Source organism: Capra hircus, assembly GCF_001704415.2.
Source record: "Capra hircus breed San Clemente chromosome X unlocalized genomic scaffold, ASM170441v1, whole genome shotgun sequence".
In the NCBI taxonomy this organism is placed as follows: Eukaryota; Metazoa; Chordata; class Mammalia; order Artiodactyla; family Bovidae; genus Capra; species Capra hircus.
Window position 1 is genome coordinate 14,691,940 of NW_017189517.1, and position 25,077 is coordinate 14,717,016.

The window sequence follows — 25,077 nt, forward strand, 5'->3', positions numbered from 1 at the left end:
TCTGAAGGTAGCGAGCCTGATCCCTTCAGTTCGGCTTTTCTTTCACAAGATAGCTTTGACTATGCAGTTGTCTTTTAAAATCTAATCTGAAAATATCTATCTTTAATTGAATGTTTCAAAAATCTTCATGACTTCATTATATACACTGTTAGTTTAATTTTTAACGTCTTTCTATTTCTTTTCTAACTGTTCTATATGTTCTTTGATCATTTTTCTCCTTTTCTTGATTTTTTAAATTTGACTCTCTTTTAGTATCCCATTTTATCTCCAATTGGCTAATTACCTATATGTATTTGTTTTTTTTTTTAGTGGTATTTCTGGGGTTTAAAATATGCCTCTTTAGCTTATCATAGCCTATGATCCGTATCATTGTTGTTGTTTAGTCACTAAGTCATGTCTGGCTCTTTAGGGACCCCATGGACTGTAGCCCACCAGGCTCTTCTGTCTGTGGGATTTCCCAGGCAAGAATACTGGACTGGGTTGCCATTTCCTGCTCTAGGGGATCTTCTCAACCCAGGGGCTGAACCCACGTCTCTTGCATTGCAGGTAGATTCTTTACCATTGAGTCACCTAGGAAGCCTTATGATCCTTATGTACTTGCTAAGTCACTTCAGTCATGTCTGACTCTTTGTGACACTGTGGACCGTAGCCCACCAGGCTCCTCTGTCCATGTGATTCTGCCGGCAAGAATACTGGAGTGGGTTGCCATGCCCTCCTCCAGGGGATCTTCCCGACCCAGGGATTGAACCCGTGTCTCTTGTGTCTCCTGCATTGGCATGCAGGTTCTTTACCACTAATGCCACCTGGGAAGCCCTATGATCCATATGCTATGCAGCAAAATAGCACAATACTATGCCACTTCATGTATAATGCAAGAAACTTGGAACAGAATATTGCCATTTACTCCTTCACATCTTTTGTGTTATTGTTCATTTTATTGTTACCTATGTTATAAATTCAATAATAAATTACTTTTATTTTTTATGTAGACAGCCAACAAAATGAGAAAAAAACCCCTCTTTTTGCATTTACTCATATATGCTATTTCTGGTGTTGTTCATTCCTTTGTATATATGGAAATTTTAATCTGCCATCATTTTTTTTCAGGCTAAATGCCTTCCTTTTGTCATTCTTATAGTTCAGATCTTATGATATGAAATTGATTCAGCTTTTGTTCATCTAAAAAAATCTCCTTTTGCCTTCACTTGAAAGATCAATTGAAATGATACATACTTTATATATCACAAAATACAGTCATCTAAAGAGTTCAGAGAGTTTTGATGAATGTGTATGCCTGTGTAATCAACACTGCAATCGACATATAGTACATTTCCATTATCCCTAAAGTACCTTTGTGCCCATTTACAATCAATAGTACATCCCAACCCCAGAAAGGCACATCTACTGATCTACTTTCTCTCATTACAGATTATCCTTGCTCTTTCTGGAATTTTATGTGAGTGAATTAATTCAGCATGTGTATTTCTTCTTTTGACTAGCTTCTCTTGATGTTCAGTTGCTAAATCGTGTCCTACTCCTCGTGACCCCATGAACTGCAGCCCTCCTGGCTTCCCTGTCTTTCACTGTCTCCACTCGTGCTAAGTGCTGAGTGGCTTCAGTCTTAGAATGCTGGAGTGGGTTGGGTTGCCGTTTCCTTCTGCAAAGAATTTTCCTGACCCAGGGATCAAACCTGCATCTCTTATGTCTCCTGTGTTTGGCAGGTGGGTTCTTTACCACTAGCACCACCACTATCGCCCGCAGTTTGCTCAAACTCATGTCCATTGAGTCAGTGATACTGTTAAGTGTATCAATACTGTTAAGTGTATCAGTACTTGTGGTAGATAGAATTCTAAGACAGGTCCCAAGATCCCTGCTATCTGGTATACACACAGCATCTCCAAATTATGCAATTAAGCCCTAATCTAGGTGCTAATGTGAAGGAATTTTACAGATGTAATAAAGTATCAAATCAGTTCACTTTAAGACAGGGGGTCTACATTATATTTAAATTCCATTTCCAATCAATTGTTGCTAGTATATAAAAATGCCATTGATTTTTGTGTGTTCAACTTGTATCTTCTGTCCTTATTAAATTAACTTATTAGTTCTAGGATTTTTTTTTAAAACAGATTCTCTTTTACGGGGCTTCCCAGGTGGCTCAGATGGTAAAGTGTCTGCCTGTAATGTGGGATACCCTGGTTAGATCCCTGGGTCAGGAAGACCCCTGGAGAAGGAAATGGCAACCCACTCCAGTACTCTTGCCTGGAAAATTCCATGGACGGAGGAGCCTAGTAGGCTACACTCCACCGGGTCGCAAAGAGTTGGACACGACCGAGCGACTTCACTTTCAGGGTTTTCTACATACACAATCATGGTATTTGCAAATATAAACATTTTACACCTTTGTTTCCAATCACAATGACTTACCATCTTTTTCTTGCCTATTACAGTGATTAATAAATGGAAAGGAAGCAGTGGGAGTGGACATCCTTGCCTTTTCCTGATTAGGTGAAAACCATTAATTTTTTTTTTTTTATCATTGAGTATGATGTTAGCAGGTTTTGTTTTTTTTAATAAAATAGATGTCTCTTATATTGGGAATTCCCTGGCAGTCCAGTGGTTAGGGCTTTGTGTTTTCACTGCAGGGGGCATGAGTTCAATCCCTGGTCAGTGAAATAAGATCCTGCATTCTGTGTGGTGCAGCCAAAAAAAAAAAAAAAAGAGGTCTCATAAAGTTGAAGAAGTCTTCTTATATTCCTAGTTTGCTGAGTTTTGTCAGGAATAGGTGTTGAATTCTGTTAAATGATTCTGATAATACTCATTCTCTGCAGCATGAGGTTATATCTCATTGTGGTTTTGATTTACATTTTCCTAAGAATTAGTGACATTGAACATCTTTTCATGTGCGCATTGGCCATACGTATGTCTTCTCTGGAAAAATGTCTGTTTAGCTTCTCTGCCCATTTTGAATAGAGTGGTTAGTTTTTATTATTGTTGAGTTGTGTGAATTCCATTCAATGCAAGCCCTATCAAATTTCCAAAAACATTTTTTCCCCACAGGAATAGAGCAAAAAATAGAAACAATTTATATGGAATCACAAAAGACCCTGAGTAGTGAAAGCAATCCTGGGGAAAAAAGAACAAATCTGGAGGTATTACACTCCCTGCTTTCAAACTATATTACAAAGCTACTGTATATTAAAATGGCATAGTATTTTCAGAAAACCAGATACAGAGATCAATGGAATAGAACTGAGAGCTCAGAAATAAACCCACATATATATGGACAATTAATTTATGCCAGAGGAACAAAGAACACATAATAGAGAAAGGATGCTGCTGCTGCTGCTGCTAAGTCACTTCAGTCGTGTTCGACTCTGTGCGACTCCATAGACGGCAGCCCACCAGGCTCCCCCATCCCTGGGAGTCTCCAGGCAAGAACACTGGAGTGGGTTGCCATTTCCTTCTCCAGTGCATGAAAGTGAAAGTGAAAGGCAAGTTGCTCAGTCATGTCCAACTCTTTGCGACCCCAAGGACTGCAGCCTATCAGGCTCCTCCGCCCACGGGATTTTCCAGGCAAGAGTACTGGAGTGGGGTGCCATCGCCTGCTCCAAGAAAAAGGATAGTTTCTTCAATAAATGGTTTTGGGAAATGTGGACAGCCAGATACAAAACAAAAATGATACCAGATCACTAGCTCACACCATACACAAAAATCAACACAAAATGCATTCAAGACTTGAGTGTAAGACCTGAGACCATAAAACTCCTAGAGGAAAACATAGGCAGCACATTCTTTGTCATTGGGGATAGTAGTATTTTTCTGGACTTGTCTCCTCAGGCAAGGGAAACAAAACAAAAATAAACACATGGGACTACATCAAACTAAAAACTTCTGTATAGCAAACAAAACCATCAACAAAATGAAAAGACAACCTACTGAGTAGAAGATATGTGCAAGTCATGTATCCAATAAGGGTTTAAATGTGCTTTGACTTTTTGATAATATCCACCCTAACAGCTGTGAGGTAATATCCCATTGGGATTCTGATTTATATTTCTCTGATGATGAGTGATGTTGAGCATCTTTTCATATACCTGTTAGCCATTTGCATGTCATCTTTGGAAAAATGCCTAGTCAAGTCTTTTCCCAATTTTGGAGGGAGGAATTATTTACTTTATATATTTTCTTGCATATAGTTAATTAACCATTACAACCATTACATTGGTATTGAGTAACCAACATATTCTGGTTACAAATGTGGAGAAATATAAGCAAAGACTGAGTCAGTCAGCTCAGTATATCATTATACCACAGGTTTCATTATGGGTTCTTTTGAAGGAAAATGGATATTTAAAAAATTTTCAATTGACTTTGACTTTCTGACTAAAGTACAATTTCCTATCTTGGATTTTTTCCTGTGAAACTAATAGACATATTTATGTTTAAGGTGTACAAAGTGATGATTTGATATATGTATGCATTGTGAAATTGTATCACAATAAGATTAGCTAACATATCCACCATTTCACACAGTTATCTTTTTGTGTGTATGGTGAGAACTTTTAAGATCTAGGCTCTTAGCAGTTTTCAAATTTACAGTAGTCTTAGCTTTAGTCATCATGCTGTACATTACATCTCTAGAACTGAATCATCTTATAAATGGAAGTTTGTACCCTTTGACCATATCACCCATTTCGCTCACCTTCTTGCCCCTGGTGATCACCAATATGTTCTCTGATGCTTTGTTTGATTTTTTTAGATTCTACATATGAGCTTGATATTTTAGGTTCTATATATAAGTAAGATCATACAATATTTGTTTTTCTCTGTCTGACTTCTTTCACTTGGCACAATGCCATAAAGGTCCACCCCTGCTGCTACAAAGGTCAGAATTTTCTTCTTTTTTATTGCTGAACTCATACACATACACACACGTTCACATATATATCACATTTTCTTTATCCATTCATCTGTTGACAGGTTGTTTCCAAGTCTTGGATGTTGTAAATAATGCTGTAAAAAACATGGAGGTACAGATAGTTCTTTGAGACATTGATTTCATTTTTTGGGTATATACTTAGAATTGGAATTGCTGGATCATATGGTAATTCTAAATTTAATAGCTCGAAGAACCTCCATATTGTTTTCCATAGTGACTATGCCAATTACATTCCCACCAACAGTGTACATGCATTCCTTGCCAATTTTTTATTGGGTTGTTTGAGGGTTTTTGTTATTGAGTTGTAATAGTTTATGTATTTTGGTGTTAGCTCCTTATCAGATATATGGTTTGCAAATATTTTATCTTTTCTTTGTCCTTTGGAAACTTAAAGTTCATGTAGCTCCACTTTTTTTTTTTTTTACTTCGCTTTTGTTGCCTATGTTTGGTTTCAAAGTTTAAAAATTGAGTTAATTTTTTAGAGTGATAACAAGCATTTATTAGCTCAATAAACTGAGTTAACTTTTGTATACTATGAATGTTTTTCCCCTGTGGATTTCCAACTGTTCCAATACCATTTGTTTTTAAAAATGCTTTTTTTTCCTTCACTGAATTGTTTTTGCACTTTTGCCAAAAGCAGTTGGGTATATTTGTGTATGTCTGTTTCTAGGTTTTCTATTCTTCTTCATTGATTTGTGTCTCTATCACTCTGCCAATATCAGACAGTCCTTATTACTGTAGTTATATAATAAATCTTGAAATAGGATAGATTGATTTTCCCAATTTGTGCTTTTTTAAAACTGTTTTTAGCTATTCTAATTCCATTGACTTTTCATATAAGTTTTATAGTAATCCCTGTCAAAATTAGGCAAGATATTTCTGTAGGTAAATTGTTTATAAAACTACATAATAGATATTATATGGTCTACAAAAAATCTTGTTTGGATTTTGGTAGGAATTACATAAATATATGAATTTGAGGAGGACTGACATTTTTACTTTTTCGAGTCTTCTAATTCATGGACATGCTATATCTCTCCATACAGTTAGATCTTGTTTGGTTCCTTTTATTTTGTAGTTTTCATACAGCTCCTTTACATGTTTGTTAGGTTTACGTCTAATTCTTTTACTTTTTGTGAAATGCATGCTAAGTCACTTCAGTCATGTCTGACTCTTTGCGACCCTATGGACTGTAGCCTGCCAGGCTCCTCTGTCCATGGGATTCTCCAGGCAAGAATACTGGAGTGGGTTGCCATTTCCTTCTCCAGGGGATCTTCCCAACCTAGGGATTGAACCCAGGTCTCCCTCATTGCAGGCAGATTCTTTACTGTCTGAGTCACCAGGGAAGCCCAATTTGAGCAATGGTAAGTGCTATTATGTTTTTAAAATTTAAATTTGGTGTCTACTTGTTCACCAGCTACCTGATCGCAAGTGATCATGAAAGGGACTGTGTTTTGTCCTTACTGGAATAAGGACTCTAGATACTGTTTACCTTCCCTGCATTGAGTATTTTTGCCACAACTATCATCCATGGACTTACGGAAGGCCTTAATCACTGTAATGTTATTGCACACATCATTGCTTCTGATCAAAGAATTCACTTTGATCAAAGAACTCACTTTGCAGCAATAGCAGTGTGACAGTGGGCCCATACTCATGGAATTCACTGGCCTTACTCTGTTCCCAAGCACCATGAAGCATATAGCTTGTTAAAAAGATTGAATGGCCCTTTCAAGACTCAGTTACATTGCCAGCTAGATGGCATTACCTTCTAAGACTGAGCTTCCCTGGTGGCTCAGTGGTAAAGAATCCATCTGCAATGCAGGAGACGCAAGAGGCTCGGGTTTGATCCCTGGCTTGGGAAGATCCCCTGGAGAAGGAAATGGCAACCCACTCCAATATTCTTCCCAGGAAAATCACATGGAGAGAGGAGCCTGGTGGGCTACGGTCCATGGGGTTGCTAAGAGTCGGACACGAACGAGCGCAGCAAGTACTAAGTACTCTAAGACTGGGGCAAGGGTCTCCAGAAGGCTCAACGTTTCTGAGTCAATGTCTAATATATGGTGTTATGGGCTTCCCTGGTAGCTCAGCTGGTAAAGAATCCACCTGCAATACAGGAGACTCTGGTTCGATTTCTGGATGGGGAAGTTCCCCAGGAGAAGGGATAGGCTACCCACTCCAGTATTCTTGGGCTTCCCTGGTGGCTCAGATGGTAAAGAATCTGCCTGCAATATGGGAGACCTGGGTTCAACCCCTGCGTTGGGAAGATCGCCTGAAGGAAGACATGGCAACCCACTCCAAGTATCCTTGCTTGGAGAATCTCCATGGACAGAGGAGCCTGGTGGGCTACACTCCATGGGGTTGCAAAGAGTCAGACACGACTGAGAGACTTAGCACAGCACAGCTATTTCTCCGATAGTCACAATTCATGGATCTTGGAATCAAGGGATGGAAACAAGTTGCACCACTCACTATTACCCTTAGTGACCCACCAACAAATTTTTTTCTTCATATTTCTGTGTGCTGAGGTAAGAGGAAGAGCTATGGAAGCTGCTATCTGTGTTCTCTCCTAGCCTACTAGACTCATCCAAACTGCAAGTCTGGAAGGACAGAGGTCAATCCTCTGGGGCATTTCTCCAGAGAATTTAGGAGCACCATTTACATATGGCTCTACTTTTTCCCTCCTCAAGGAGAAGCTGAGACCTGGTCTTTTGTGTCCACTTGCTCTGTGCTGAGCAGGAAGGGGAACTATGGTGTCTGTGGGCCCAAGCTATTGTCTACATTCTCCCTCAGACTTATAGACTGTGGTGGACCCATCTAACTGCAAGATTGACAGGGCAGGGGTCAGTTCTCTGAGGAGCCTCCTCAGAAGGGCAGGACACTGGATGCAAAAACGAATCATCCCCTTATAACTCCCCGTACAAAATCTAGGGTCTTGGGAGCCTCTCTATGATCATATGGCATTGCACTGGGGGCAAGGACTCCTGCAAAAGGATGTCCTGAATCTCTCCACCAGCTTCAGTCTGGTTTCATGGTTGTTTAATTCTTTTGTTTCTGGATTTCTTACAAAGAGAATGTGTCCGTGAATTATTGCTGAATTGGTGTGTTTGTAGGGAAAAGGATGGCCCAGGGCTTCCTACTTTGTCATCATGCTGATGTCACTCTCAAAACTTTTACAGCTTTGTTAGGGTAGATCAAATATGTCTTACTCTAGTCTTACTACTAGGGTATTATTGTAGGTTGAAAAAAATGCTCCCTTCTCCCCCTAAATATTTGTTTCTAAATCCTCAGAACCCATGAACATTATCTTTTGTAACAGAAGGGTAAATATGATTATATATGTAAAAATATGTGACTAAATAGGCTTCCTTATTTAGTGGCTGAAATGGTGGCTCAGATGGTAAAGAGTCTGCCTGCAGTGCAGGAAACGGGTTCGATCCCTGGGTTGGGAAGATCCCCTGGAAAAGGGAATCGCAGCCCAGTCCTGTATTCTTGCCTGGATAATATCATGGACAGAGGAGCCTGGTGGGCTACAGTCTATGGGGTTGCATAGAATTGGACACAACTGAGTGACTAACAACTCCACTTTTTCACTATCTTGACTTATCTGGGTATGCTCTAGATGCAATGTGTTCTTATAAGAGAGAGGCAGAGGGAGTTTACACAAATACACCCACACACACATGAAAGTGACGTGAAGAAGCTGGTGGAAATTGTTGTGATGCACCCACAAGTCAAGGAATGCCAAGTCATCCATCAGCTACTAGGACCTAAAAAATGCAAGAAACAGATTCTCCTCTAGAACTTTTGGAGGGAGTACACCCCTAACGGCATGTTGGTTTTATGCTACTAGCCTCCAGAACTGTGAAAGAATAGATTTCTATTGTTTTGAGTGATCAAGTTTGTGGTAATTTGTTAGAGTAGCCACAGAAAACTAACTCTTTTGAGATTTCTACTGAATGCTCCAGATTTCAGTAAAATTTATCTACTTTTGCTGAATGACAACCAAAGGTCTTCCATTCCTGTGTGAGCACTAGAAATTGTTCAACCTAAATCTCTCTGGTAACTGTTATTTGCCTAGCCTTTTGATATTTCACCCTTTGCAGATACATCTGAATATTTATCAGAATAGGTACAGGGAACCCCCAGCAAATTTCTCTCATAGTTCTCTCTCTCTGGCACTCAACTTCTCAAATTCTGGTTATTTTAACTTCTCTAACATCCAGTCTCTGTCTTCTCAACTCACTGATGCTACTTTACTTGGCTTGGCTTCCTACTACATGCGTGGCACTTCAAAAAATGTGGGCAGGCCAAAAAAGTGGCATTTTATAGGACTCACCTCAGGGTCAATTAGAGAACTGACCTCAGTATTATACCTTGAAAATCAGAGCATAATGGATCATAGCAGAGATATGCAAATTCACCTTAAGGAGCAAATATAGGCAGAAAATTTACTCAAGACATTAATGTAGCTTAAGGGGAAAATGTGTCAATCTGGAGGTGGTTTTATCCTGTTGAGAACACTCAAAAAATGAGTTAAAAAGGCAAATGTTGGAAGGGAAGAAAAATTTTAAATTTGTCCAGGGGAGAATGTTTCCTAGAATAACATATTTTAAGTCCTGGTAGTTATAAACAAAATGAACAAACCAAGAGCTTTCAGAACCAAAGATAACTAATGCAAGAGCTAGAATTCAGATGCTTGCTGTCTCTTCTTTTGCAGAGCTCATTAACCCAGACATAGACATAGTAGGCAGCAGTCAAATATTTTGACACTGCCACACTACTTCATTACCTTCTCTGGGAAAGTCAGGTCAGAAGATTTTTCTGGAAGTATGCTTCTATGTCTGCTTCTGTGGACCATAATCTTCTTAACTGGCTTGGTAGTTTTCCTGCCAAAGTCTAGCAGTTTCTCTACGACATACTCTGGTTCTCTATCATAAGATTGTTGGGTCAGTTGGAGGGTGGTAGTGAATTCAGGTATCCAGTGAACAGACATTCTAGAGAATGGTGGAAATAGAATATATGCAAAGGAAGAGGGCAGTTGGCTTCAAAAGATGTTAGTTGATCTATCATTCAAATGTGCTGTGTTTGATAACTCAGTCATGTCCGACTCTTTGTGACCCCATGGACTGTAGACTGCCAGGCTCCTCTGTCCATGGGGATTCTCCAGGTGAGAATACTAGAGTGGGTTGCCATGCCCTCCTCCAGGGAATGTTCCCAACACAGGAATCGAACCCAGGTCTCCCTCATTGCAGGCAACTCTTTACCGTCTCAGCCATCATTCAAATGGTCCCAAGTAATCATCTTTCAGCACGGATGGCAGATAATTGCCTATAAGCAATTATATAGATTTCTCATATGAATATCCTTCCCCAATACGTATCAGTGCTTGACTTTCAGTCCTCATGTAGGTCTTGCAGATCTCTTAGTATTGTTTGTCCTGGGGGTAGATAACATGGTTGCTTTGAAAGAGAGATCACTGAGTTTCTCTATCACTTGAAATATTATGTGAAAAGATAGACACAAAAGAGTACATAGTGTATACTTGCGTTATATGAAACTCCAGAAATGACAGATCTTTTCTAGATGATGAAAGTGTATTCATGTTTGCCTGTGGCTTGGATTCAGGTACTGGTTGACTGAGATAGATGCATGGGAACTTTGGGGAGTAATGAAAATTTCTTATATTTTGACTGTAGTAGTTGCTGCTTCCAAGGGGGTATATAAAATTTGTCAGAACTCTTCATAACGTATACTCAAAATTGGTGACTTTTATTGTATGTAACCTATACCTGAAAAAAGAGATTTTTAAAAAGAAGCTATGCTTTGCCAAGGTGATCTGACAGGTAATGAATCATCAAAAAAAATCCACAAACAATAAATGCTGGAGAGAGTGTGGAGAGAAGGGAACCCTCCTACATTGTTGGTGGGAATGTAAATTGGTATAGCCACTCTGGAGAACAGTATGGAGGTTTCTTAAAAAACTAAAAATAGAGCTACCATATGACCCTGCAATCGCACTCCTGGGCATATATCTGGAGAAAAACGTGATCTGAAACGATAGATGCCCCCCAGTGTTCACTGCAGCACTGTATACAATAGCCAAGACGTGGAAGCAACCTAAATGTCCATTGACAGAGGAATAGATAAAGAAGGAGTGGTACATCTAGACAATGGAATATTACTCAGTCATTAAAAGGGATGAAATAATGCCATTTGCAGCAACTTGGATGGACCCAGAGAGTGTCATACTGAGTGAAGTAAGTCAGACAGAAAAGAAGAAGTATTATATGACATCCCTTATATGTGGAATTGAAAAGAAACAATACAAATGAACTTACTTACAAAACAGAAACAAACTCACAGACTTCAAGAATGAGCTTATGCATGCCGGGGAGAAGGGACAGTTAGGGAGTCTGAGGTGGACATGTACACGCTGCTGTATCTAAAATGGATAACCAACAAGGACCTACTGTATAGCACATGGAACTCTGCTGCTGCTGCTGCTGCTGAGTCGCTTCAGTCGTGTCTGACTCTGTGCGACCCCACAGACGGCAGCCTACTAGGCTCCCCCGTCCCTGGGATTCTCCAGGCAAGAACACTGCAGTGGGTTGCCATTGCCTTCTCCAATGCATGAAAGTGAAAAGTGAAAGTGAAGTCGCTCAGTCATGCCCGACTCTTAGCGACCCCATGGACTGCAGTTTACCAGGCTCCTCCATCCATGGGGTTTTCCAGGCAAAAGTACTGGAGTGGGGTGCCATTGCCTCTGCTCGGTGTTATATGGCAGCCTGGATGGGAGGGGAGTTTGGAGGAGAATGGATATATGTATACGTATGGCTGAGTCCCTTCATTGTTCACCTGAAACTATCACAACATTGTTTGTTATTTAGCTATACCCCAATACAAAATAAAAAGGTTTTAAAAGAAGCTTATTGCCATCAGGCAAAGGTAATGCCTGGAAGAGGCAGAACTCTCCATTTTGTTTAAGACTAGCATAGGGGTCTGATATACTTTTCCCCAAACTTGTGTGTATAGTATTGGAAGGACTTGGCCTTGGGCTTGGAAAAACTGTTCAAGTGCTTGACATAACTGTGGGCTCCAGATCCCAGATAAACCATATTCACATGTAGTTTTGCCTTAGATTCTGAAAATGCCTTCTGTTAAGTGGCAGACTTGTCTGGATTCCCAGTTACGGAAGTGATAGATGGTATAGGACCATAGTGGGCAGAGCTAGAACTTAGGGAGAAGTCCAAAACAAGATGAAGAGTATAGGTTTTCTTAGTATCCAAGGCACTTGGATCTCCATCTGTATAAGCAGTAGACTGAGGAATGGATTATGAGCAGCAACACACTGACAATACTGGTTTTCTTTTCTTTTTTTTTTTTTTTGTTTGTTATCTTATGAGCATGTTAATTCAATTATCTCTATTGCTTCCAACATGGGATATCTAGAAGAAGTTTCCATTTAAACTAGGATAACTTTGGTATCTCATCATCAGTGTAACAAGCATACCACCCAGAATTCTATGCTATGAAATGCCATTCCTACTGCTCTTTGCAGGTAAAAGATGAACCTTCTGTTCTCACCCTGGAACCCTGGTTAGTATACCAAGGAGTTTCCAGTGGAGGAGGTGGTACATATGGGCAAAGTGGTTAGCTCTACTTTGGTACATATTCAGAGGTTAGCGTCCAGGAGGCCTGTCGCATGGATTATACAAAAAAGATCTTCATGACCAGATAATCACGATGCTGTGATCACTCACCTAGAGCCAGACATCCTGGAATGTGAAGTCAAGTGGGCCATAGAAAGCATCACTACGAACAAAGCTAGTGGAGGTGATGGAATTCTAGTTGAGCTGTTTCAAATCCTGAAAGATGATGCTGTGAAAGTGCTGCACTCAATGTCAGCAAATTTGGAAAACTCAGCAGTGGCCACAGGACTGGAAAAGGTCAGTTTTCATTCCAATCCCAAAGAAAGGCAATGCCAAAGAATGCTCAAACTACCACACAACTGTAGTCATCTCACATGCTAGTAAAGTAATGCTCAAAATTCTCCAAGCCAGGCTTCAGCAATACATGAACCGTGAACTTCCAGATGTTCAAGCTGGTTTTAGAAAAGGCAGAGGAACCAGAGATCAAATTGCCAACATCTGCTGGATCATGGAAAAAGCAAGAGAGTTCCAGAAGAACATCTATTTCTGCTTTATTGACTATGCCAAAGCCTTTGACTGTGTGGATCTCAATAAACTGTGGAAAATTCTGAAAGAGATGGGAATACCAGACCACCTGATCTGCCTCTTGAGAAACCTGTATGCAGGACCAGGAAGCCACAGTTAGAACTGGACATGGAACAACAGACTGGTTCCAAATAGGAAAAGGAGTACGTCAAGGCTGTATATTGTCACCCTGCGTATTTAACTTCTATGCAGAGTACATCATGAGAAATGCTGGGCTGGAAGAAGCACAAGCTGGAATCAAGACTTCCAGGAGAAATATCAATAACCTTCAGATATGCAGATGACACCACCCTTATGGCAGAAAGTGAAGAGGAACTAAAAAGCCTCTTGATGAAAGTGAAAGTGGAGAGTGAAAAAGTTGGCTTAAAGCTCAACATTCAGAAAACGAAGATCATGGCATCCGGTCCGATCACTTCATGGGAAATAGATGGGGAAACTGGTGTCAGACTTTATTTTTCTGGGCTCCAAAATCACTGCAGATGGTGACTGCAGCCAGGAAATTAAAAGACGCTTACTCCTTGGAAGAAAACTTATGACCAACCTAGATAGCATATTCAAAAGCAGAGACATTACTTTGCCAACAAACGTCCATCTAGTGAAGGCTATGGTTTTTCCAGTGGTCATGTATGGATGTGAGAGTTGGACTGTGAAGAAAGCTGAATGCTGAAGAATTAATGCTTTTGAAGTGTGTTGTTGGAGAAGACTCTTGAGAGTCCCTTGGACTGCAAGGAGATCCCAACTCAGTTCATTCTGAAGGATGATCTAGCCCAGGTATCTCATTGAAAGAACTGACTGGTTGGATCTCCTTGCAGTCCAAGGGACTCTCAAGAGTCTTCTCCAACAACACACTTCAAAAGCATTAATTCTTCAGCATTCAGCTTTCTTCACAGTCCAACTCTCACATCCATACATGACCACTGGAAAAACCATAGCCTTCACTAGATGGACGTTTGTTGGCAAAGTAATGTCTCTGCTTTTGAATATGCTATCTAGGTTGGTCATAAGTTTTCTTCCAAGGAGTAAGCGTCTTTTAATTTCCTGGCTGCAGTCACCATCTGCAGTGATTTTGGAGCCCAGAAAAATAAAGTCTGACACCAGTTTCCCCATCTATTTCCCATGAAGTGATCGGACCGGATGCCATGATCTTCGTTTTCTGAATGTTGAGCTTTAAGCCAACTTTTTCACTCTCCACTTTCACTTTCATCAAGAGGCTTTTTAGTTCCTCTTCACTTTCTGCCATAAGGGTGGTGTCATCTGCATATCTAAGGTTATTGATATTTCTCCTGGAAGTCTTGATTCCAGCTTGTGCTTCTTCCAGCCCAGCATTTCTCATGATGTACTCTGCATAGAAGTTAAATACGCAGGGTGACAATATACAGCCTTGACGTACTCCTTTTCCTATTTGGAACCAGTCTGTTGTTCCATGTCCAGTTCTAACTGTGGCTTCCTGGTCTGCATACAGGTTTCTCAAGAGGCAGGATCAGGTGGTCTGGTATTCCCATCTCTTTCAGAATTTTCCACAGTTTATTGAGATCCACACAGTCAAAGGCTTTGGCATAGTCAATAAAGCAGAAATAGATGTTCTTCTGGAACTCTCTTGCTTTTTCCATGATCCAGCAGATGTTGGCAATTTGATCTCTGGTTCCTCTGCCTTTTCTAAAACCAGCTTGAACATCTGGAAGTTCACGGTTCATGTATTGCTGAAGCCTGGCTTGGAGAATTTTGAGCATTACTTTACTAGCATGTGAGATGACTACAGTTGTGTGGTAGTTTGAGCATTCTTTGGCATTGCCTTTCTTTGGGATTGGAATGAAAACTGACCTTTTCCAGTCCTGTGGCCACTGCTGAGTTTTCCAAATTTGCTGACATTGAGTGCAGCACTTTCACAGCATCATCTTTCAGGATTTGAAACAGCTCAACTGGAATTCCATCACCTCCACTAGCTTTGTTCAGTAGTGATGCTTTCTAAGGCCCACTTGACTTCACATTCCAGGATGTCTGGCTCTAGGTGAGTGATCACACCATCATGATTATCTGGTTGTCGTGAAGATCTCTTTTTGTACAGTTCTTTCTGTGTATTCTTGCCACCTCTTCTTAATATCTTCTGCTTCTGTTAGGTCCATACCACTTTCTGTCCTTTATCGAGTCCATCTTTGCATGAAATGTTCCCTTGGTATCTCTAATTTTCTTGAAGAGATCTCTAGTCTTTCCCATTCTGTTGTTTTCCTCTATTTCTTTGCATTGATCACTGAAGAAGGCTTTCTTATCTCTTCTTACTATTCTCTGGAACTCTGCATTCAGATGCTTATATCTTTCCTTTTCTCCTTTGCTTTTCGCCTTCTCTTCTTTTCCACAGCTATTTGTAAGGCCTCCCCAGATCAGCATTTTGCTTTTTTTGCATTTCTTTTCCATGGGCATGGTCTTGATCCCTGTCTCCTGTACGAATGTCATGAACCTCCATCCATAGTTCATCAGGCACTCTGTCTATCAGATCTAGTCCCTTAATCTATTTCTCACTTCCACTGTACTAATCATAAGGGATTTGATTTAGGTCATACTGGAATGGTCTAGTGGATTTTCCCTACTTTCTTCAATTTAGAGTCTGAATTTGGCAATAAGGAGTTCATGATCTGAGCCAGAGTCAGCTCCCAGTCTTATTTTTGCTGACTGTATAGAGCTTCTCCATCTTTGGCTGCAAAGAATATAATCAGATCTGATTTCGGTGTTGACCATCTGGGTGATGTCCATGTGTAGAGTCTTCTCTTGTGTTGTTGGAAGAGGGTGTTTCCTATGACCAGTGCATTCTCTTGGCAAAACTCTATTAGTCTTTGTCCTGCTTCATTCCTGCATTACATGGCTCAAATTTGCCTGTTACTCCAGGTGTTTCTTGACTTCCTACTTTTGCATTCTAGTCCCCTATAATGAAAAGGACATCTTTTTTGGGTGTTAATTCTAAAAGGTCTTGTAGGTCTTCATAGAACTGTTCAACTTCAGCTTCTTCGGTGTTACTGGTTGGGCATAGACTTGGATTACTGTGAATATTGAATGGTTTGCTTTGAAAATGAACAGAGATCATTCTGTCATTTTTGGAGATTGCATCCAAGTACTGCATTTCGGACTCTTTCGTTGACCATGATGGCTACTCCATTTCTTCAAAGTCATACAATGGGATGCTAATCAGCAATGAAAAGGAATGGGTTACTGGACAAATATAACATCATGAATGAATTTCAAATGCAATATATGCTAAGTGAAAAGCAGTCAGATTGAAAAGGCAGTGTACTCTAGGTATGACTTGATTCAGATGACATTCTGGAAAAGGTAAAAACTATAGGAACTGAGAATGGATTGATAGGAGTTAAGAATGGGAGGAACGGTTTTGACTACAAAGGTGAAGCTTGAAGTTTTCTTGGGATGTTGAAACTATTTCCTGTTTTGACCTTGACAATGGTTTCACAATTCTATCATTTGTCAAAACTGACATAACTGTATGCTATAAAGATTACATGTAAATTTAACACATGCAAATTTTATTAAAAAATTAGGCTGGAAAAAAGCGGGGATCATAGTCATGTCTACATTTACATTCCAGATGAACAACATCTATGGACAACTTTGAGTCAGATATAATCGTATGTTTCATTTATATGGCTTTTATTTACATTCTAGATATACTTCTATACTTTCTATGTTGCAAAATCTTAGTGGTGTTGATCATTAACTGGGCCAGCATAAATTCAATCTCTGGGATTTATTTCTGTCCTACTGCCCTGAGTAGATAATGTACTTCTGTGTCTGATAAGGTACTTTGGCCTTTACTTCAACCTAGTAGACAAAATGCCTTCTACAAAGAGGGGCACAGCACAGCTCTCAATGTTTTCAGCTCTTTGTGAACAGATATTTACACAGAGTCAGTATTCAGTATATTTATCAAGAATAAAACAAGCAGTCCTAAAACTCGACGACTGCCAATTCTATCTCCTGCATAATCAAATGAGAATATCTGTCGTTTCCAGTTTTATTATAAACTCTGAAAATACTTTCAACTACTGCAATAACTTTCAGATGAGACTCTTAAGGAATTTGCTGCTGCTGCTGCTAAGTCGCCTCAGTTGTGTCTGAACCTGTGCAACCCCATAGACAGTAGCCCACCAGGCTCTCCTGTCCCTGGGATTCTCCAGGCAAGAACACTAGAGTGGGTTGCCATTTCCTCCTCCAATAAGGAACTTGCTACTTAAGGACAAAACCAGATTTTTTTTCAGAGCCTGAGATACTCTCATGTAAAATTCCTTACATTTGTTTATTGCTGAACAAGTTTTAAAATGCTCTCATGTTTAATACCATTAGGTTCTCCTAACACAACTTCAAATGCAGCTCCAGAAACTTAAGTGATATGCACAAGATTACACAGCTCAGAAGTAACGCAGTTGGGCCCAACATTCAGTTCCTGGGAATCTAATGGAGTTCTCAGAATATTTCAATGTAAAGCAGAAAGTAATTTTAGATTCACTTCTTCTTGAAGCTTTGTTTCTCTTAATTTGGGAAGACAAATATGCTGAAAAGAATTGTAATCATTCTTGGATGATTAAAGAATGATGCTTCAGGGTCTTCAGGGTCAGGGTCCTCAATTTCCCGACCATCACCTTTCATGATACCTATGATTATTTCTTATCAGGGAAAAGAGAAGAGTGGGCAGCTTGGAAGTTAAAGTAGGGGTCCTGGAGACTGATCCCCTCCCTGGAAGACCTTCAGCTTGCCTCTCATCTCAAGTGATTGGAGGTTATTTAACCTGTGGGCTGCCATCTATGGGGTCGCACAGAGTCGGACACGACTGAAGCAACTTAGCAGCAGCAGCAGCAATCTCCCAGTTTAGAGGACTTTTGCTTAATTCTAGGCATGTCTAATTTCCCAGACACTACCTTAAGTGCCAGTTTTCCAGTTTTTGCATAATATCCTTCCCAAAGGGGAACTGCAGTCCCCACATCGACTATTTATAAGGGGCCAGAACTCCAACCTGTACATTCTCAATCTAAGTCCTAGCCTATTTCCTAAAAAAGTCATTGTTACACAAGTGTTTTGTTTTGTTTTGTTGAGGCATAATTGACCTATTGAAGCATTTTGAAGCCCATTTTATTTCAAGTGACTACTAGAGTGCCAAGTATATTACAGAAGTTCAATACAGATTTGATGCATAAATAAGTGAATGAATCAATGAAGTATAAAAGATTCTTTATTTTGAGGTCAGAAAGTTCGTACTTAAAGGCATTTTGATAATTACTTGCTGCTAGGAGAAGGAAATGGTGATCACAATCTCAAGGACAGTGAGAAATATCTGTAAGTGGTCAGGTAATTAAAAACAAACAAAAGCAACTGTAGCTATAATTGTGTTCTGATCCATACCAGCAGGGAAGTCAGCAATCTAGGATCATGGTTCAGTAAATATATTTTAATGAACATAAGCATTGAATAACTTTCATTTTCCCTATTTTTAAAAAATGACACTCACATTCTAATTTTCCCTTTAAAATCCTCTTGGAAACTTAAACTCACAAATGTTGTCAGTCTAAACAAACATCCCTGATTGAAATTTTCCTTCCTGAACACTCATTGAGGATTATGTGTTTAAGGGCTTTTTATAACTTAATCTGCATAACCTTGAAGAGTCTCTTCATCCTTTAGCTGATTAAAAATATTTTTCACAGCCCGTAAAGCAAGATATGACTCCATGCTATGTGTATTTAATAGAGGAAATATGCTTTATGTGCTCCATTAAGTCGTTTGTGAAACTGCATTAGTGCCATGCCATTAGCACACCTCTTTCAGGCACATCTGTGGCCATCTTTTGACAGGTAAATTAACAGTTTCATCAATCTACTCAGAGATTTGTAATGACCTTCTAATCAAAAAAAAAAAAAAAACCTTATCAGGAGTTACAAAGGGTATCAGACATAATCTTCAATAGAGTATTGGAGAAATGAATGGTACAAGATATTATATTTCTTGATGGATGATAGTGGCATATTTTAGAGACATTATTAAATTATATTCACTTAAGAGGTTAAAAATATAAAAATATAATATGGGGCAGATACAGATGATTGCAAGAATGATGTTTAAAATATGGTGACTTTTCTAAGATGCCAAAAAATTATTATAAAAATCTGGTTTCTATAACAAGAAAATTGTTAAATCATAAGCAGATTGTTAAACACTGACACTATCCACACAGCTAGAGTTCATTTCTAAACAGTATGTGTGCTAAGTCACTTCCGTCATGTCTGACTCTTTGTGACCCTATGGACTGTAGCCCACCTAATTCTAATCTTTTGCTATTTATGAATGGATAATATTGCAGCAAAATACTATCACCTTTAAGTCTCCTGCTCAAAGCTTTTATTATGATTGATTAATTTTTCAGAGATCAGTTTCAGATGTCACTGTCCTCTTTCCTTCAGTTTTTTTTCTTTTAACGTTTACTCTAAGTGTATATTGTTTCCATAACAATAAATTATAGCAGAAACAACTTTTTCCAGTGTGCCACTGTCCTAAATCATCTAGCATATCTCCAGTATTTTTGCCATTCTCATCCCACTCCCACATTATAAAGTGCTTTACAAATTTTGGACTGACAGGTATAAAAATTAACATCAGCATCACCTCCTCTGTGTATACCTCAGCTCAAAGTGCCGTCTCCTTCCTCTGAATTTTCACAGCACTTAATGTTTCTTCATCTCATAAATGGCATCGGATACTAATAGTAATCATTTCCATTATTTTCCCAACTAGAGTGTAACTTATTTGGGGGCACTATGTAAGATTGTTGAAGCTTGGACTCTAGCATCAGGCAGGCTTGGAGTCAAATCCTGAGTTTGCCATTCAACTAGCTATGTGACCTTGGACAAGCTGCTTTATCCCTCCAAATTTAAGTTTTCTCACTTGTAGAAAAGGATGACATCACTGCCTACATTAATATAATGTTATGCCATTCCCACAACCACAGTTTTATCACTGTTTTCTAGGTAAATGAAACACTACAGAAATATGTGAATGACCAGAAACAAATTGTCTTACTTCAGTGTACCTTTCAAAATATATTGATAAAAATTCAGATGGGAGAAATATGTTAGCTTTATTTTTTAATTCTATAAAATTGAGTTTCAGTCTCAGCTGACTAAGACTGCTCATGAATCAGAGCCCATCAGGAAAGGTATCATATGAGAATAGGTTCTAGAGTCAGACAACCTGTGCTTACATCTCACCTCTGCCACTCTTTATCTGTGAGATATAGGATAATTTGCCTATATTCCTTAAGCTTCAGTTTTCTTATCTGTAAAATGGGGGTTATAACAACATTAGATACATCATAAGGTTACTGTAAGGATTAAATGAGTTAATAAATGTGATTCATTTGGAATAGTACCTGCATAAAGAAATTATTGTTAGCAATTTTTGTTGTACTTGTACTCATCTTTAAAATATGCTGAATTCTCAGTTTTGAATCCTTATGAGAGAAACAAATGGTGTGTATACAGAAAAAAAATACTATAGGAAATCTCATAGAAGGAGGTATAATCAGAGTGCCATCATCATTCATAGTTTCGAGAAACTCACTGAGTGCCCAAAGCTTTAAAAGTCTAATCCTAAATTGTTTCTTTTTAGTTCTTTACATTCAGTAGTCCATGCGTTTTTCAGAGTGACACACAGAGCAATATTTTTTTATCAGTTTCAAATTATGTTTATAGTAGATTCATTCTCTAAGAACCAGATCAAGATAGAGTCCAAACTTTTACAAGAACCTCACCATGCCAGCTAGTCTTCTTTTTGAGATCCTACAGTACTTTATCATCTAAAGCAGGGGCTGGCAAAATATGGTCTCTGGTTAAATCTAGCTGCAAACTTATTCTTGTACAGACTGTGAGTTAAGAATAGCTTTTATATTTTTTAAGAATTATAATAAAAAATAATGACTATGTGTGTGACAGGGGATCATAGGTACTGTGCAAATTCTAATAAATTTACTATGTATTCCTTTATAAAAAGAAAATTCCTGACCTCTCCTTTTCTGTACTCATATGCAGTCTAGAGATATATCTTGTGTTCACTGCTACTGGTAGATGATAACCATAATATTCATATCATCATTAGGTGTTTACAGTGTTTCAGGCACTATGCTAAGTATTTAACTACATCATTTTAGTTTTCACTACAGCCCTATGAGTAGATAATAATTTTTTAGGTATATAATATTTTAATTTCCTCATTTTGTAGATGAGGAAACTGAGATTTAGAGTAGAATACATCATGCCATGGTTACATGGCTAGCCAATATTTGAACTTAAATCTTACTCAAAAACTCACATCCTTTTTCATACTGTGGCCCACTGCTGTTGTGTTTGTTCTCTTAACTCATTTAAATTAAGTGCATGTGTTTAAGCCTAGATTATAAACTCCTTAAAGGCAAATGCCACGTGTCTCCCACAAGAGAGAATGCTACATACACAATGGCTATCCAATAAATATTTACTAAATGCAAAAATAAATGAATGTAACTCAATATTTAATCTTTCACAGGCCTACTGAGGGATATGCTACTAAAGAACATAATCATGCATTCATAAATTACAGATGTGCCTAATACTTCATTGTTCTTGTTAGTGCTCAGTGGCTCAGTAGTAGTATACTTTTTCTACGACCCCATGGACTGTAGCCTACCAGGCTCCTCTGTCCATGGAATTCTCTAGGCAAGAATACTGGAGTGGGTTGCCATTTCCTTCTCCAGGGGATCTTGCCAACCTAACTTTCTCCAAATCTTTAAATAGATCTTTCTACTTGGACTTTTCCTATGCTAAAATGAAGCACTGCCTGGAGTTATGTTATACATAAGTTTTCTTCCTTCCTCCCTTTCTCCATTCTTCCCTCCTACCCTTCCTACCTTCTTCTTCCTCCCTCCCTTCTTCCTTTTTTCTTCCTTAAAAAAATATTCAGCATGCTGCTTAATATGTGTAAGTTAATGAGGTGGACAAAAGAAGCACAGCCAATGATCTTGTCTAAACTGCAATCTAGGTTCTTTGGTTCTTACTTTTATATCTAGATATCTTAGTTGAATCATTTTCAGGTTTTAAAGCATCTAGATGTCAACAGCAATTACCTTCCACTTGAAGTCAGTTGCCATGTGAATCTAATGCACTCCTCTAATATTTCTGCATACGCTGGGAATTTAAGTTTTTATAATCCTCTCTGGCACTGATGGTTTTTGCTGTATTTTCTTTTCTACTATGCATATTGCTGCTCTTCCTGTATCACTGCTCAGTCTCCAACCAATTACCAGAGATTATTTCTTCTCCTTCATCTTAATCCAACTTCCTCTTTCTTCACCTCACACAGTGGCATTTGTGTGAGGCAAGAGAGTAGAAAGACTTTCACTAAATATCTAGAAGCAGTGAAAGTTGAACTTCTAATAAGCAAATAAGTAAAACATAGCTCATACTCTTATGGAACCCACAGTCATTTTAGAGAACACATATATTGAAGTATCATCTGAAAAATAACAAAATGGTGAACAGAAATTCCTAACATTAAAGATTAGTTTTAAAACTTATGTTATAGCCATTTAATGAAATATTAAAGCTATCTATCATTTAAAAAATTATGTGTGTTAGTTAGCAGGGTGAGCCAATATGTGTATATCATGAAAAGATAGCTCATGAGAGGTCAATGACTTCTGTATACTTTGAACAACATTCTAAAAATTATACACCAGTTGGGCAGAAGAATAGGGAGAAATAAGAGCCTCTCATGTTTTTAAAGATTTTTTTGATGTGGACCATTTTAAAAGTTTTTATTGAATTTGTTGCAACGTGGCTTCTGTTTGATCCATTGGGTTTTTGGCTGTACAGCATGTAGAACTTGAGCTCCCCGATCAAGGATCAAATCTGCACCCCTGGCTTTGGAATGCAAAGTCCTAACCACCAGGCCTTCAGGGAAGTCCCAAGCATTTCACTTTTAGTATCTACACACTGCTGTATTTAAATGTTTATAAGGATCACTATTCAATAGTTAAAACCTAAATAAAACTGGGCCAAAGGGCTGATTAAACTGATTGTAAAAGAATATTTTCATTTAGTGGCTCTTCATGTAGTGGTTATATTTGTGCACAACAAGGCACTTTCACAGTTTGGGGACGGCTTTACTATTTTACAGAAATGTCCAACTCATCCACCACATTTTACAACATCTGCTAAAAATCAAAATTTTGGAACTTTTGTTAGATATGATATTTGAAGATGACAAATTAATCCAGAAGGTGAATACTTAAGTTTCAGGACAAATGTGGTCTTAAAAATGTTCTTCAAAATCTTCCATGCAAGAGACAAAATACTGTGTAAAAGAATAGCACTGGAATAAAAAAGAAGTCTCAATTGTTCTGTCAAGAAAGGATAAGGGACTAATAGTAATCTACCTGTTCTGAAATAAAAATGCTAGTATGTAGCTTGGCTAATGTTCAGATCAAGTAGAGCAAAAGGCTACAAATAGTTTAGGCCAATAAGTCTCCATGTCAGTAAAAACATTTTTGAGTTACAAAAGGTAATGCTGTTTTATAACAGAATCCCCTGCTGCTCAAGAGAAGTTATTAAAATGAATAACTGTAGAAATCAATGGAATAGGACAGCTTGGGACCATAGTGTGAATTCTAAAAACCCATCTTATAAATAAGTACAGAAAACATTTCATGTACTATTTTCAGCTCCCTTGGAGGAAATGGTTAAAAAGTAAAAGAAACCTCTAAGAACTAGACAGATTCAAGACCAAAATAACATTAGGATAGTAGAGTCACTGGGGGCAGCTATCTTGTTTTATTTTCCATTCTTACCGTCTGTAAGAACAGCAATAAATTCTAACAAAACTCAGAACATCAACACATATGCACAGAAACACACACACACCTGCTGAGAGGTTATATCGCACAACTAAGCGGGGGCACCAAATAAACAGAAAACCCATCAAAAAATATTTAACTAGAATCACTTTTATATCGTCTTAGAACTTTTTCTAGGCACGTCTGAAAATGCCTCAAAGTTATAAATTTCTCCAAGGATTTCTTTGCCAGATGACACCATTCTTCATTTGATAGCAGTCCCTGAATATATGCCTCATGACCTAAGGAACACATTTTTATCATCACTCTATTTTCTAACCACAGGGAAAGTGTAAGCAATAATCTTAATTTTGATAGGAGGGAAAGAAGAGATAGCACAGCTTTAGAAATATGAGATGACAATAAGATAGTATTATGAGTTTATCTGTATGTGGTAAATATAGCCTAAGTAGGGTATATATATATATATATATATATATATATATATATATATTTTAAGTGGAGTATATTTTAACAATCTTAACTATTTTCTGTCAATCCTTCAGTCAGCACTCCATTTTAACTAGGCAAATTTACCTTCTTCCACAAAGAGATATTAGTCAATGTCTGGAGACATTTTTGGCTTCCCAGGTGACTCAGTAATAAAAAATCTTCCTGCTGATACAGGAGATGTGGGTTCGATCCCTGGGTCAGGAAGATCCCTTGGAGTAGGAAATGGTAACCTACTCCAGTATTCTTGCCTGGAAAATCCCATGGACAGAGGAGCCTGGCAGGCTACACTCCATGGGGTTGCAAAGAGTTGGACATGACTGAGCACACACAGGGAGAGATTTTTGGTTCATAGAAGCTCACAATGAACTGGGGTGGGGCATTGGCATCTAGCAATAGTAGGCAAGGGCTTCCCTGGTGGTTCAGCTAGTAAAGAATCCACCTGCAATGTGTGAGACTTTGGTTTGATCCCTGGGTTGGGAAGATCCCCTGGAGAAGGGAAAGGCTACCCACTCCAGTATTCTGGCCTGGAG